The sequence below is a fragment of the Anastrepha obliqua genome, chromosome 1 (genome assembly GCF_027943255.1).
Source record: "Anastrepha obliqua isolate idAnaObli1 chromosome 1, idAnaObli1_1.0, whole genome shotgun sequence".
NCBI lineage: Eukaryota > Metazoa > Arthropoda > Insecta > Diptera > Tephritidae > Anastrepha > Anastrepha obliqua.
Window position 1 is genome coordinate 24,696,034 of NC_072892.1, and position 12,078 is coordinate 24,708,111.

The window sequence follows — 12,078 nt, forward strand, 5'->3', positions numbered from 1 at the left end:
GCGAGTGATTCATTTTCAAAAAACAGTACAATCAAAGTACTTTTTGACAAAAAATATTTCATGGAGTCGATGTACCTACTCATTTTTCTCGACAGATTAAAATTTTTCCGCTTTTCAACGGTTTTCTATGTTTTAAAACTAGTTTTTATATCATCGTCATCATTGTTGGAACCCTGGACGGGTCTTCGCTGTAGCATATGCCTCCAATTGTGTCGGTTTCATGCCTGTGTCTTCCATCTATCTAAGTTTGTATACAGGGTTGCCCATATTCGACGGACCCATGTGTTTTTGGGCCCATTCCAATCGACGAGACTTGTCCGCAGGCAACAATTTTTGCGTCAATTGAATCTTATACGGGAATAAGTGCAAATCAATGCGGATAATTCGTTGTAAAGTGGTCCGAGCAATGCCCAACTACTGAGAACGGCGATTTTGGGATGTCCTTGGCGACGTCTCAACACTGGCCCGTGTAAGAGCAATATTCTCATCCGATCGCCTTGGTCGGTTTTGATTTGGCCTCTTTGGATTAGAAAGAGCATCACCAGTCGAAAACCTTTCGTAAAAACGTTTAATGGTGTTCTTAGAAGGCGCACTTTTCACATTATTTAATTTTTTATACGCACATTGAGTTTTCACAATTGACTTCTTTTGATGAATGTAAATTTCAACTATTTGGGAGCGCTCGCGTGGCGTGTACCTACTGTTCCATGGTAAAAATCTGCTTGAACTGACGATTCCAACGCGGTATGTCATTAAGCGATCTGACGTCTCTGTCAAAAGATACAGGGTTGCCAGATGGGTCCGTCGAATATGAGCAACCCTGTATATGTCCTCCAATCCATCTAAGTTTTTATATTTGCTTCCGTAAAACAAAAACAAAATATACAACTGTTTTATTATTTTTCTTTTAATATATCTTATTGATAATTAAATAAAGCCATTTTCAGCGTGAAACAATTTTTTTTTCAACATTTTATTAATTCATGCAGTAAAGGATGGAAATGTTCAAAATTTAGATGAAAATTTGTTGAATTTTTTTTACACTTTAAATAAAGTTTGAAAGTTTAAATAAATTAAACTTAAATTTGGTTAAACAATGAAAAATATTAAAAAACAAAAACAAATAATAAAAATCTTAACTCAAAAAATATTGCAAACATTAAAAAATATGTGCACTTATTTATGTTCACCACTGTACTTTGATGTGTTTTAGAAATGTGGCCGCTCAGGCGTGAGTTGAAGATGAACCATGCAATGAACGTTCAATAAATGCAACACCAGAAATGATTGTGACGTTTGTGAAGATCCAAGTTCGACTAAGTGTGAATTTGCTGATAACATAGGCATCTCAGATGAACGAGTGCTCCACTATTTTGCATGAAGAATTGTATTATACTAGCAAGCCCGGCCCACTTCGCTGGGCACACTAAAATAGAATAGATATGGTTTAGAACAGAAAAGATATGGTTTTCATATTATTTATTTCTTTAATCTTTATTCAAGCGCTTTGGCATAAACAATATTTTTTGTTTTTCTATTTGTTTTTGAGTAAATATAAAATATTATATATATAAAATATAAATTGAAAATCAGGAAAAAAGAAGATTGTTTTTAAATTTCAAATCATCGCATATGAATAACTAAGAAACAATCGTCTTTTTTCCTGATCATCCATGCATTTTTCGTTTCAATTTATATGTTTTATTAAGCATTGGAGCTTTTTTAACCATTATCCATTTATATTTTTCAAAAAAAAAAAACAAAAAAAATTTCATTCACACATAATTTCATTCGGATTTCACATTAAATTCTCAAATTTCGTAGGAAGTTATTCACTGTTCCAAAATCCGCTCCAAAAAAATTCACAAACAATTTTTACATATTGCACTTACGTTTTTTCCTTATGGCATCCAAATCAGAAAGAAATATTGACACATTGTAACTCACACTGTCAATTTGACAGTTCAGTTCCGCCCCAAGCGTTAAAAAAGTAAGCGACATTATGGCTGGATCAAAAGAACGCTGTACCCGTGGTTGTAATTCGGTGCAAAGACACGGCGGGTCCACGTTTTGGCATATATTTCGAGACCCTAGTCATCAATAGGTATGAAAATTAACCCGTATTAAAGCACTTATCCATAGCTTTTATTTGATATCCATATTGTACAAACACATTCTAGGGTCCACGTTTTGGTCTCTATCTCGAGACCCTAGTCACGGAGCGGATGGAAATACTCTGAACTAAAGCATTCACCAACAGCTTCCATTTGATACCCATATTGTACATACACATCCGAAGGTTACCCGGGTCCACGTTTTGACCTATATCTCGAGACCCTATCTACCAATAGGTATCCAAACTATACGGAAACCATCTTCAATACCTCCTTAACAATGTGTGTAAGTTTGGTTTAATTCGGTTTAAAGACACGGCGGGTCCACGTTTTGGCATATATTTCGAGACCCTAGTCATCAATAGGTATGAAAATTACCCCGTATTAAAGCACTCATCAACAGCTTTCATTTGATACCCATATTGTACATACACAACCAAAGGTTACCCGGGTCCACGTTTTGACCTATATCTCGAGACCCCAGTCACGGAGCGGCATGAAAAATACTCTGTACTAAAGCATTCACCAACAGCTTCAATTTGATATCCATATTGTACAAACACATTCTAGGGTCCACGTTTTGGTCTCTATCTCGAGACCCTAGTCACGGAGCGGCATGAAAAATACTCTGGACTAAAGCATTCACCAACAGCTTCCATTTCATACTCATATTGTACATACACGTCCGAAGGTTACCCGGGTCCACGTTTTGACCTATATCTTTATTCGAATTTTTCTCACCTTTTAAACCTTCCCTAGACCTCCACGAATAATTCAAGACCAAGATAAGATAAATCCGTTCAGCCGTTCTCGAGTTTTAGCGAGACTAACGAACAGCAATTCATTTTTATATATGTATATGTATATAGATATGGAAAAGCTGTTGGGAAAATTTGTACCGCATTCGTTAACCATTCAACAAAAATGTAACGGAAAGCGGTGGAATTTTACAAAGCCTCCGCAACATCATTACAGAAATGGTAAAAATAGTTGAAGGATCATTGGAGTAAATGTATTGCTGTTGAGGAAGATTCTATATTATAAGAAATTAATTTCCTTTAAAAATTTACATTCTTTTATTTTTACTTTCCTACTTTTCAACTATATTAGTTTTGCTAATTTCAAGTGGACTTTAAATTAATTTAATACATTTTTCTGTATTCTGAATTTAAATTTATTGAAAAATTAGAACTCAATATTTAAGCGAGTGGCGTTAACTTTTTTCTCAACTTTAAGTCAGCAGCAAGTTGCGATTTCGGTGCATTTGCTTACTTATGCAGCCTGATCAAGATTTACAACCCGTTACCGGATTACGGCCGGCTGTAACATGTCTCGTGTCTCGACAGGCATCTCTCCCTTGCGCGCGCCTTCTCCAATTTTTTACACCAAGCGATGATAGGGTTTCCTCGACTTGATCCTTCCATCGGAGCCATGGACTTCCCCTACGTCGTTGCCCTGTAACTTGCCATCGGAACACCTTCTTTGTTGGTGCTTCCGCATCCATACGCTCGACGTGGCCCAGCTAGCGCAAGCGCTGAATATTGATGCGCTTCACTATGTCCACATCGTGGTAAAGCTCATACAGCTCGTGGTTCATTCGGCGGTAGTAGTTATCGCCAACACGAAGAGGACCGACGAAGAATCTTTCTCTCGAATACCCCAAGAGCTGCTGCATAAGTTTGCATTTTGTCTAGCAAAATTCTGTTTCCCTCTCCATAAGAAGTCCTAAGAGGGATACTTTCCCAGAGTCAACCGAGCCACAAGGTTCAAAAATTATTAAAAGTCAACTGATTTGAGTTCTGTTTTTTGTTGTGATTAACATTTCTACCAAAATTTTCTCGCCATTGCTTGAAATTACGTAGTTACGCCTTCTTCTGCACGTGTTTTCGACTTTTACAGTTTCAAAAATGGATTTGAACTTGCACTAACGAGGTTGTGTTAAATTTTGCGTTAAAAACGGATTCAATGAAGTGAAAACCTTAGACATGTTGGGAAATTCTGAAGAAAGCAGCCCTTTATGAATGGCATGAACGCTTCAGAAGAGATCGAAAGTCCATTGAGGATGACGAACGAATGAATCGGTAGGATGTCGACATCGAAAACTTATGAAATCAACAATCAAGTGAAAGAAAAGTTGATCAATAACCGTAACTTAACCATCAGAGGACTTGAACATTGTTTATGGATCCATTGTAGTTTATGATCTACGCTTGGCCAGACGAGGCGGAAACCCAACAAAAAGAAAACAAAAACAGAACTGAAATTAGTTGACTTAGAACGTGATCTTAGTTGGCTTGCAGAGAAATTTTGCCTTAATTTACAAGGTTTCACCGCGAAATGAGAGGATTGGATTTCTCTTGAGAGTCTGTAGTCTACTTCTGGAAAGATGAACCTCGCGTCAACTCAGCGTGCGCTGGGTTAGTGCGAAAACTTCAAAAGTCCCGAACTTCTTCTGATAGATTGGTTGCTCTCGAGTGAACTTCTAAGGCTAACATAGCTGCAGCTCTCGGGCTTGGTCTGTTAGGTATATGTATATGTAGTTAGATTTGGGGTTGCTTCAAGTCCTCTCTGCAGACGCTGTCTGGAGGATGAAGTGGTATCATCTCAGCACCTTTTTCTCGGTTGCCATGCTCTCGTCGGGCTAAGATTCAGGTCATATAAGAGGTTAAAATATCACACAGCTGGTGAATTGCATCAGTAGCTGGAAACGGTTAATACAAATGTAATTCGTCATCCTCCAATCCGAAGCCCCTGCTTTCGTTTTTCCCCTGTTTGATTCTTTTCCCACTGTTTTTCCTCTGTATGCCATCGCAAGGGACGAATTTTGATTCTTTGACTAAGTGGGGCCTCTCGCGTGGGCAGCAATTTATCCTATCCTAACGTTAGAATTTAGCTGACAAATAGTATTTAAAAATAGACGGAGCGTAGAATTATAACACCAGTGCATACAACAAAGGCACTTTTAAATTATCTCAAAAAGTGAGTCTATCGAACATTTTTGTCAAAGATTGCCTTGTTGATTCAAACTGAATAAAAACAAATCTTTAAAACCAAAAAACAAAAAAAAAAAACAATAACATTTTATTTGTGGACTGGAGCTCACTCCATTCCGCTCAGCCATTAGTTAAACAAAGGAATATTGGATACAGTTCATAAACATTTTATTTTCGGTTCATGAACTTTATGGTCGGTATGGCTTCGCACAGCAAACGAAAGAGGACTAAAGTAAACAAACTGTTCTCGATAATTGAGTGTGCAATACAATAAAGCAAACCAAAATTAAGAAAATGTTTACACACAAGAACAAAAATAATTATTTTTATTATCTGAATGTTTTAATAAATCTGCATACAGTGCGCTACTGATTCAAAATCGGTTATTAAATTTAAGTTGATGTCCATAAAAAGTAACTATGACTCCGTCATGTCTTGGTATTAGTATCAAAATGTTTGCATCTATTTGCCTCAATATTAACACCTTACTGTATGAGTCTTCTTCTCATGTAATTTTTTTAATTTCTTTCAATTACCGGTTAAATTCTTGGATGCGCATTTCAGTGCGGATTGTTGTAAAATACCCTCAGGTAATTTAGCGAAAGAATTGCTAGATTATGCACCTTCGATTCGGCTTTTCTCTACTCGCTATCTCTGGATTCTGCCGCTTGACGAAAAATTCGCATGCGAAAACAACAACTCACCGCTAGCGGTATAACTCAGGTTTTCAATGCTGCCAATTCTCTTGATCCGATTTTTTATTCGAAATAGTGGATGACTTAAGCGAATTTGAGTATCTCTGCAGCATCTTGACCTCCGACGGTGGACAACGTCTGACATTCAAAGAAGGATATCCAAAGCAGAGAATACAAATGCCCGGCTGTCTCAAGTGCGGTCTTACAAATGTTTAATAAATAAAATGAAAAGAAAAAAATCAATCACACTCCGAGTTTATTTAAGCTAATTCTTATCTAAAGGTCTTTGGCGGTGTTATGCGTTTTCTCCATATAGAAAAAATTGGAGCATTCGTTATATGGAAGAAAATGCGTAACACCGTTAAAAAAAAAAAAAAATTTCAAACATCAACGCGAGTTTTAGTCTGCTTTAAAGTGGCTCCAATCTATACCAAAACTGAATGGATACAAAACTGCATACCCGGAATTTTCCTAAAAATTCGAATTGAAAATTTGTTGATTTTTTTTAAATTTCAAACAAAATTTGAAACTTTGTGTTATATGGTGTTTGTTGTTGTACGAACTAAATTTTTATATAAAAAAGTTCAAAATTTTTTGAAAATTTCTTAATTTGTTTTAAATTTTTGTAAAAAAAAGTTAACATGTTTTTTGAAATTTTTTTTTAAATTTCGTACAAAGTTTGAAACTTTGAGTCATAAGGCGTTTGTTGTAGTATGAACTAGTTTTTATAAAAAAATTTAAAGAAGAGTTGGACTTTTTGTTGAAAATTTGTTTTTTTTTTTATTTTTATTTCATACAAAGTTTGAGTTATATGATTTTTGTTGTGGTATGAGCTAAATTTGTATAAAAGAAAGTTTAAATATTTTTTGAAAATTTGTTAATTTGTTTTAAATTTTTATAAAAACAAGTTCCAAATTTTTTTGAAAATTTGTTTAAAAATTTAATACAAAGTTTGAAACTTTGAGCCATAAGGCGTTTGTTGTAGCATGAACTAGCTTTTTATAAAAAAAATTTAAAGAAGAGTTGGAATTTTCTTTGAAAATTTGTTAATTTTTTTTATTTTATACAAAGTTTGAGTTATATGGCATTTGGTGTAGTATGAGCTAAATTTTTATAAAAAAAAGTTTAATTGTTTTTTGGAAATTTGATAATTTGTTTTAATTATTTTTTTTTAATTAAAATTATTTTTTGAAAATTTGTTTTACATTTCATACAAAGTTCCAAAGAGAATTTAGAGAAGAGTAGGAATTTTTGTTGAAAACTGATTAACATTTTTTATTTAAGTTACAATTTTAGTTTATATGGTTTTTGTTGTAGTATGAGCTAAATTTTTATAAAAAAAAGCTTGAAATTTTGTTGATTTTTTTTTTAAATTTCATAGAAAGTTTGAGTTACATACCACATATGGTTTTTGTTGTTGTATGAGCAAAATTTTTATAAAAAAAAGTTTAAATATTTTTTGAAAATTTGTTAATTTACAAAAATTGCAACTATCAGTCATAAGGGTTTTGTTGTATGAGCCAAATTTGATAAGAATTTTTATTAAAAACAATTTTGAAATTTTGTTGAAAATTTCAATACGAAACTTGAGTTATAATTTTGTTGTTTGGAATTAAATTTTTTTTTTTTAATTTCATACAAAGTTTGCAACTTGAGTGTTGGGTTTTTTTGTTGCTGTATGAGCTAAATATTTATAAAAAAATAAAAATTCAAAACTTTGCAATATTTCGCGCTGCTATTATTGTGAACACAGGTGTATATGAACACATATGTGATTTATTATTTACATAGGGATGCACGAGTATGTATGTATGTAAGTACATGCGGAACATCTTGAGTTCTATGCCCGAGTGTTTGGTGCGGAAAGTCTTTAGAAGTATTATTTTGCTTCTGGTTGGCACATTGCTGTCTTTTCTTTGAAATATGATTTGTTATTCTTAATTTTTTCTCTCGCCTTTTTAAATTTTATTGATATGTTTTTGTTTTTTTTCTGTGGAGTTCGTTTGAGGAAAAATGAAAAAACATATGTATGTATGTATGTATGTATGTGGCTGTGCCATATAAATAAGACGTGAGTGTGGCACAAGTTGAATCTGTTTCAACACTTGCAGTTGCATGTGGTATGCAACATGGGCAGCACAGCCCGCGCAACTGCCACGCCATAGTTTATGCACTGTGTGAAACGTTGGAACCTCATAAAACCAATCATATACATACATACATATATGATGTGGATACAACTTGTGTGTGCACATATCTTTGTGTGGGTTATATAAAGAAGTGCATAAATAAAAAAAAATTGCTGCTGTTTTTTTGTGTACTAAATTCTATTAATAAGCACAAATGTGATGTGACTGCTGAGTTTCACCCTTTCGCAAACTCTTAACAGGCGCATGAGGATTTGGTTTTTTAATTTTTTGTACTTATCGCTGGTGAATATGCCAAAAACATTCTCATCATGATGAGCCATACTGTCAACTAGCGCTGACTCCCAAGATGGAAGGCGCTGCTTGACGATGTAGTCAAACTGGTGATGGTTCACATTCCTGTAATATTTTATATATGTATGTATGTATATGCACATATATGTATATTCACTTGCGAAGCAGCTTTGTGAAAATGGCAGGAACTTGAAACTCTTTTCTAGATAGGGGCAAAAGAATCATATCATTTGGCTCTGCAATTTCCGTTGATCGCTGTTGTTGTCCCGATTTCCAATTCTCAGACTAGTTTCAAGTACATATACATACATACACACTTCCATACAGAGATCACTTATTCCTAGGAATTACTATTTATTTCTACTTACTTCATTTGATATTAGACTGCATATTAGTATTGTTCAACCAAATTTGGCTGGCATTCATAAAATTGAAGAAACAGACGAAGGAGGGAAAGTAGCATTTGCAGTATGGACCGTTGGTGTTTATCTAACCCAGATAGCTGCATAAGTAACTAATTAGAAATAGCGGTAAAATGTGCTATAATATCTAAGATGGAAGTAGAGCAACTTATGGGCACATAAATCGCTGAGTTTTTACTACATCTTTGAATCATAGATTTCTGTGTCAAACTTTAAGTGAGTAGCAATGAATTTCGACTGATGTAGGACCTTGCTTAAGGGGTTATATAGAGTTAGAAGGCCGAAAAAGCGCATTATCCAGACTTTTTCTGAGAACACTTTTAAATTTATTGATCTAAAAATTTGTACGCATATTATGTTATCTTTTAACTGTATTTTAACACTTAGTATTAGTAAAAATATTTATTTGAAAGGAGCTACAGCTGATCTGAGGGAACTCCTCTCGAAAAAGACGTTTTGCGGTGACCACTTTATCTCTGAACTGGATCCTCTGAAATTAAAAAACCAAACAGATTTCGTTAAAGTAATGTTAAATCTAATAATTAATCGAAGGAATAAGCCAAATAAATTTTTTTGACAAAATGGCGGTTTCTCAAAAACAAAAATCGATTTTTTACCGAAATTTTGGCCTTAAATTGCTTATAAAAAAATATCGGTGAGAAAAAATCTTCGATTTATTACTTAAAAATATATTTAAGAAGCTCCTATTAAAATTTGAGACTAATCGACTAAGACGTTTTCGAGTAATGTTGGACACCGACTTTGAAAACACCATTTTGAGAAAAATGCGTTTAAAGTTGGCCTTGTACTTTCTCGGACTCTGAAACGCCTTTTGAAAACTTTTTCAAAAAATAATTATATATATATATAATAATAATAAAATTTGCGAAGGGCTGTGCGTTTATTTTAGGCAAGTAATCAATCCCCCGTTATGCCGTATGCCCATAATCAGGGCCGTGGAGAGAGTATTCGGGCCGCGGGGGAAACTTGAGATGCGGGCCCCTTCAAATTTTTTTTATTTATCAAAATGCGTATTATGTTATAGTGATATAACATTTAAACATTGAAAAACTCATTGATAAAATTTTTGATAGAATTAATTATGAAATATTGATTAAAATGAATTTTAGAAAACTCTTTAGCAGATCTAAAATAAAAAACGCAGCTGAAAAAAGTTAAAATTTTTTATTCATTTTGTGAGCCTTACAAATATTTGAAAATGACTGCCACGATGCTTAGAATTTTGCTTTTCTTGCTTTAGCTGAGGCAAAAGCTCTTATAATTTCATCGAAGTCGAGTTTCCTTGCTAACTCAGATTCCAAGTACAAAGTTGCCAATCCTGTTACTCGACTCTGAGTTGAACAAGAACGATGGTAGTCTTTGATCCTTGATAAAGCGCAGAATATTCGCAAAGCAATGCAGATGTTCGGGAACAGAGTATCTAAGTTTTTAGCTGTGATGGCATCCAACAAGTCGAACGGAGGCATACAACATTCCTTTTGTATCACCATATTATTATTATTCTTCGTAATCGTGGTCATAACATTCGATATGGTGACACAAAAAAAAGTCTGTGACGGGACTCTGGTAGAAGTATTATTTACTCTGAAAACTCCGGGCCCGGGGGAAAAAGTACCCGACTTATGCCCAACAACAACGTTTACAAATCGTACAACTGTATTACGAAAATCGACGCTCTGTGAAAAGTGTTCATCTCGCGCTCAGGCCAACTTATGGGGTACAGCGATGAGGTCCATTTTTGGCTAAATGGCTACCTCAATGAGCAAAATTGCCGTTAGGCTGAACAGCAGCGCGAAACCATTCAAGAACAGCTATTACATCCATTGATAACGACCGTTTGGTGCGACCTATAGGCTAGAGAAATCATCGGCCCATATTTCGTCAAAGACGAAGCCGGCGCTACTGTAACAGTGAATGGCGAACGCTAACGCGCCATGATAATCGACCAACGACTTTTTGATGCCGTAAATTGAAGCCTGTACATGGAGATTCCATCGTTCCAACAAGGCGGCGCTACTTGCCATATAGCTCGTGAAATAATGGGTTTACTGTGTTGTCCTTTCTGTGAGCAATTCACCTCTCGTCTCGGTCAAGTGGATTGGCCGCCAAGATCGTGCAATATCATACCTTTGGACTTTTATTTGTGGCCGAGTTCTTCCTCCTATTTGTGGCGTGCGTCTTGATGTTGTTCCACAAATCGAGGGACCTACAGTTTCAAGCCGACTTCGAACGGCAAATATTTTTTATGAGGAGCTTTTCATGGCAGAAATACACTCGGAGGTTTGCCATTGCCTGCCGAGGGGCGACCGCTATTAGAAAAATGTTTTTCTCAATTTTAGTGTTTCACCGAGATTCGAACCTACGTTCTCCCTGAATTCCGAATGGTAGTCACGCACCAAGTCATAAAATAATAGAGATTGCCCCATTAATTTGAATTTCGTTGTTTTATTTCAATTTAAAATCCGATACCTCTAAATTGATCACCCTTTAAAATGTAAGTGGCTCAAAAATCGCATTGATTTTTGACAATTTTTTGAAGTGAAAACTTCTTTAGAATCGTTGAGAGTGATTTGAGAAAAAGTGAAACGAAAAAAGCGACACTCTTGGCTACGAATATTACATATAAACGTAGCGACGAACTAAATAACTTTTAGGCCAGCGCCGACAGCATGGCGCGATAGCCGAGCGGCTAGCAATGTGAACTTCCGATCCAAAATTCTTGGTTCGAATCACAAGAAAAAAAAATTTTTTATACAGTTATTTTATTTTATTTTATGATATGTTTATGAGGAGCTTTTTTTCATGGCAGAAATACACTCGGTGTTTTGCCATTGCCTGCTGAGGGGTGAGCGCTATTAGAAAAATAGTTTTCCTTAATTTTGGTGTTTTCACCGAGATTCGAACTGACGTTCTCTCTGTGAATTCTGAATAGTAGTCACGCACCAACCCATTCGGCTACGGCGTTTGTTTAATTTTACTGATGCAAAAATGAGGAAAAATATATGAATAAAGTTTGCTTACTGTTTACACATTTTCCAAAGGTGACGGAGAACCAAAAAAAAAGTCGATTTTCAAACAAATACGAGTGCATATGTGTAATTGTGTTAGAGTTTCGGTCACGCCCCAGCAAAACCTGCGTGCATATGTGTTTGTAACATTCAAAAAAATGTAATTGTGTTAGAGTTTCGGTCACGCAGGTTTTGCTGGGGACGCTCATAATAGCAACCGCGTGTGTATTTTTGTATTCGTAAATATTTTCATTTTTAAATATTTGCCGCAATTATGCCGAAAAATAATACAGAAAAGTGTCGTGAGTATCGACAGAAAAAAAAATCAATAAATAGCATCACGGAATTCATTCACGAAAATTTAATAAAGTATACACCAGAAGT

The 12,078-nt window shown here is 35.0% G+C and overlaps 1 protein-coding gene across 2 annotated transcripts in view; it reads left to right on the forward strand.

Moving 5' to 3' along the window:
• LOC129238035 (FERM, ARHGEF and pleckstrin domain-containing protein 2) overlaps window positions 1-12,078 on the forward strand; it is a 114,889-nt gene that overhangs the window by 16,999 nt on the left and 85,812 nt on the right. The window lies entirely within an intron of this gene.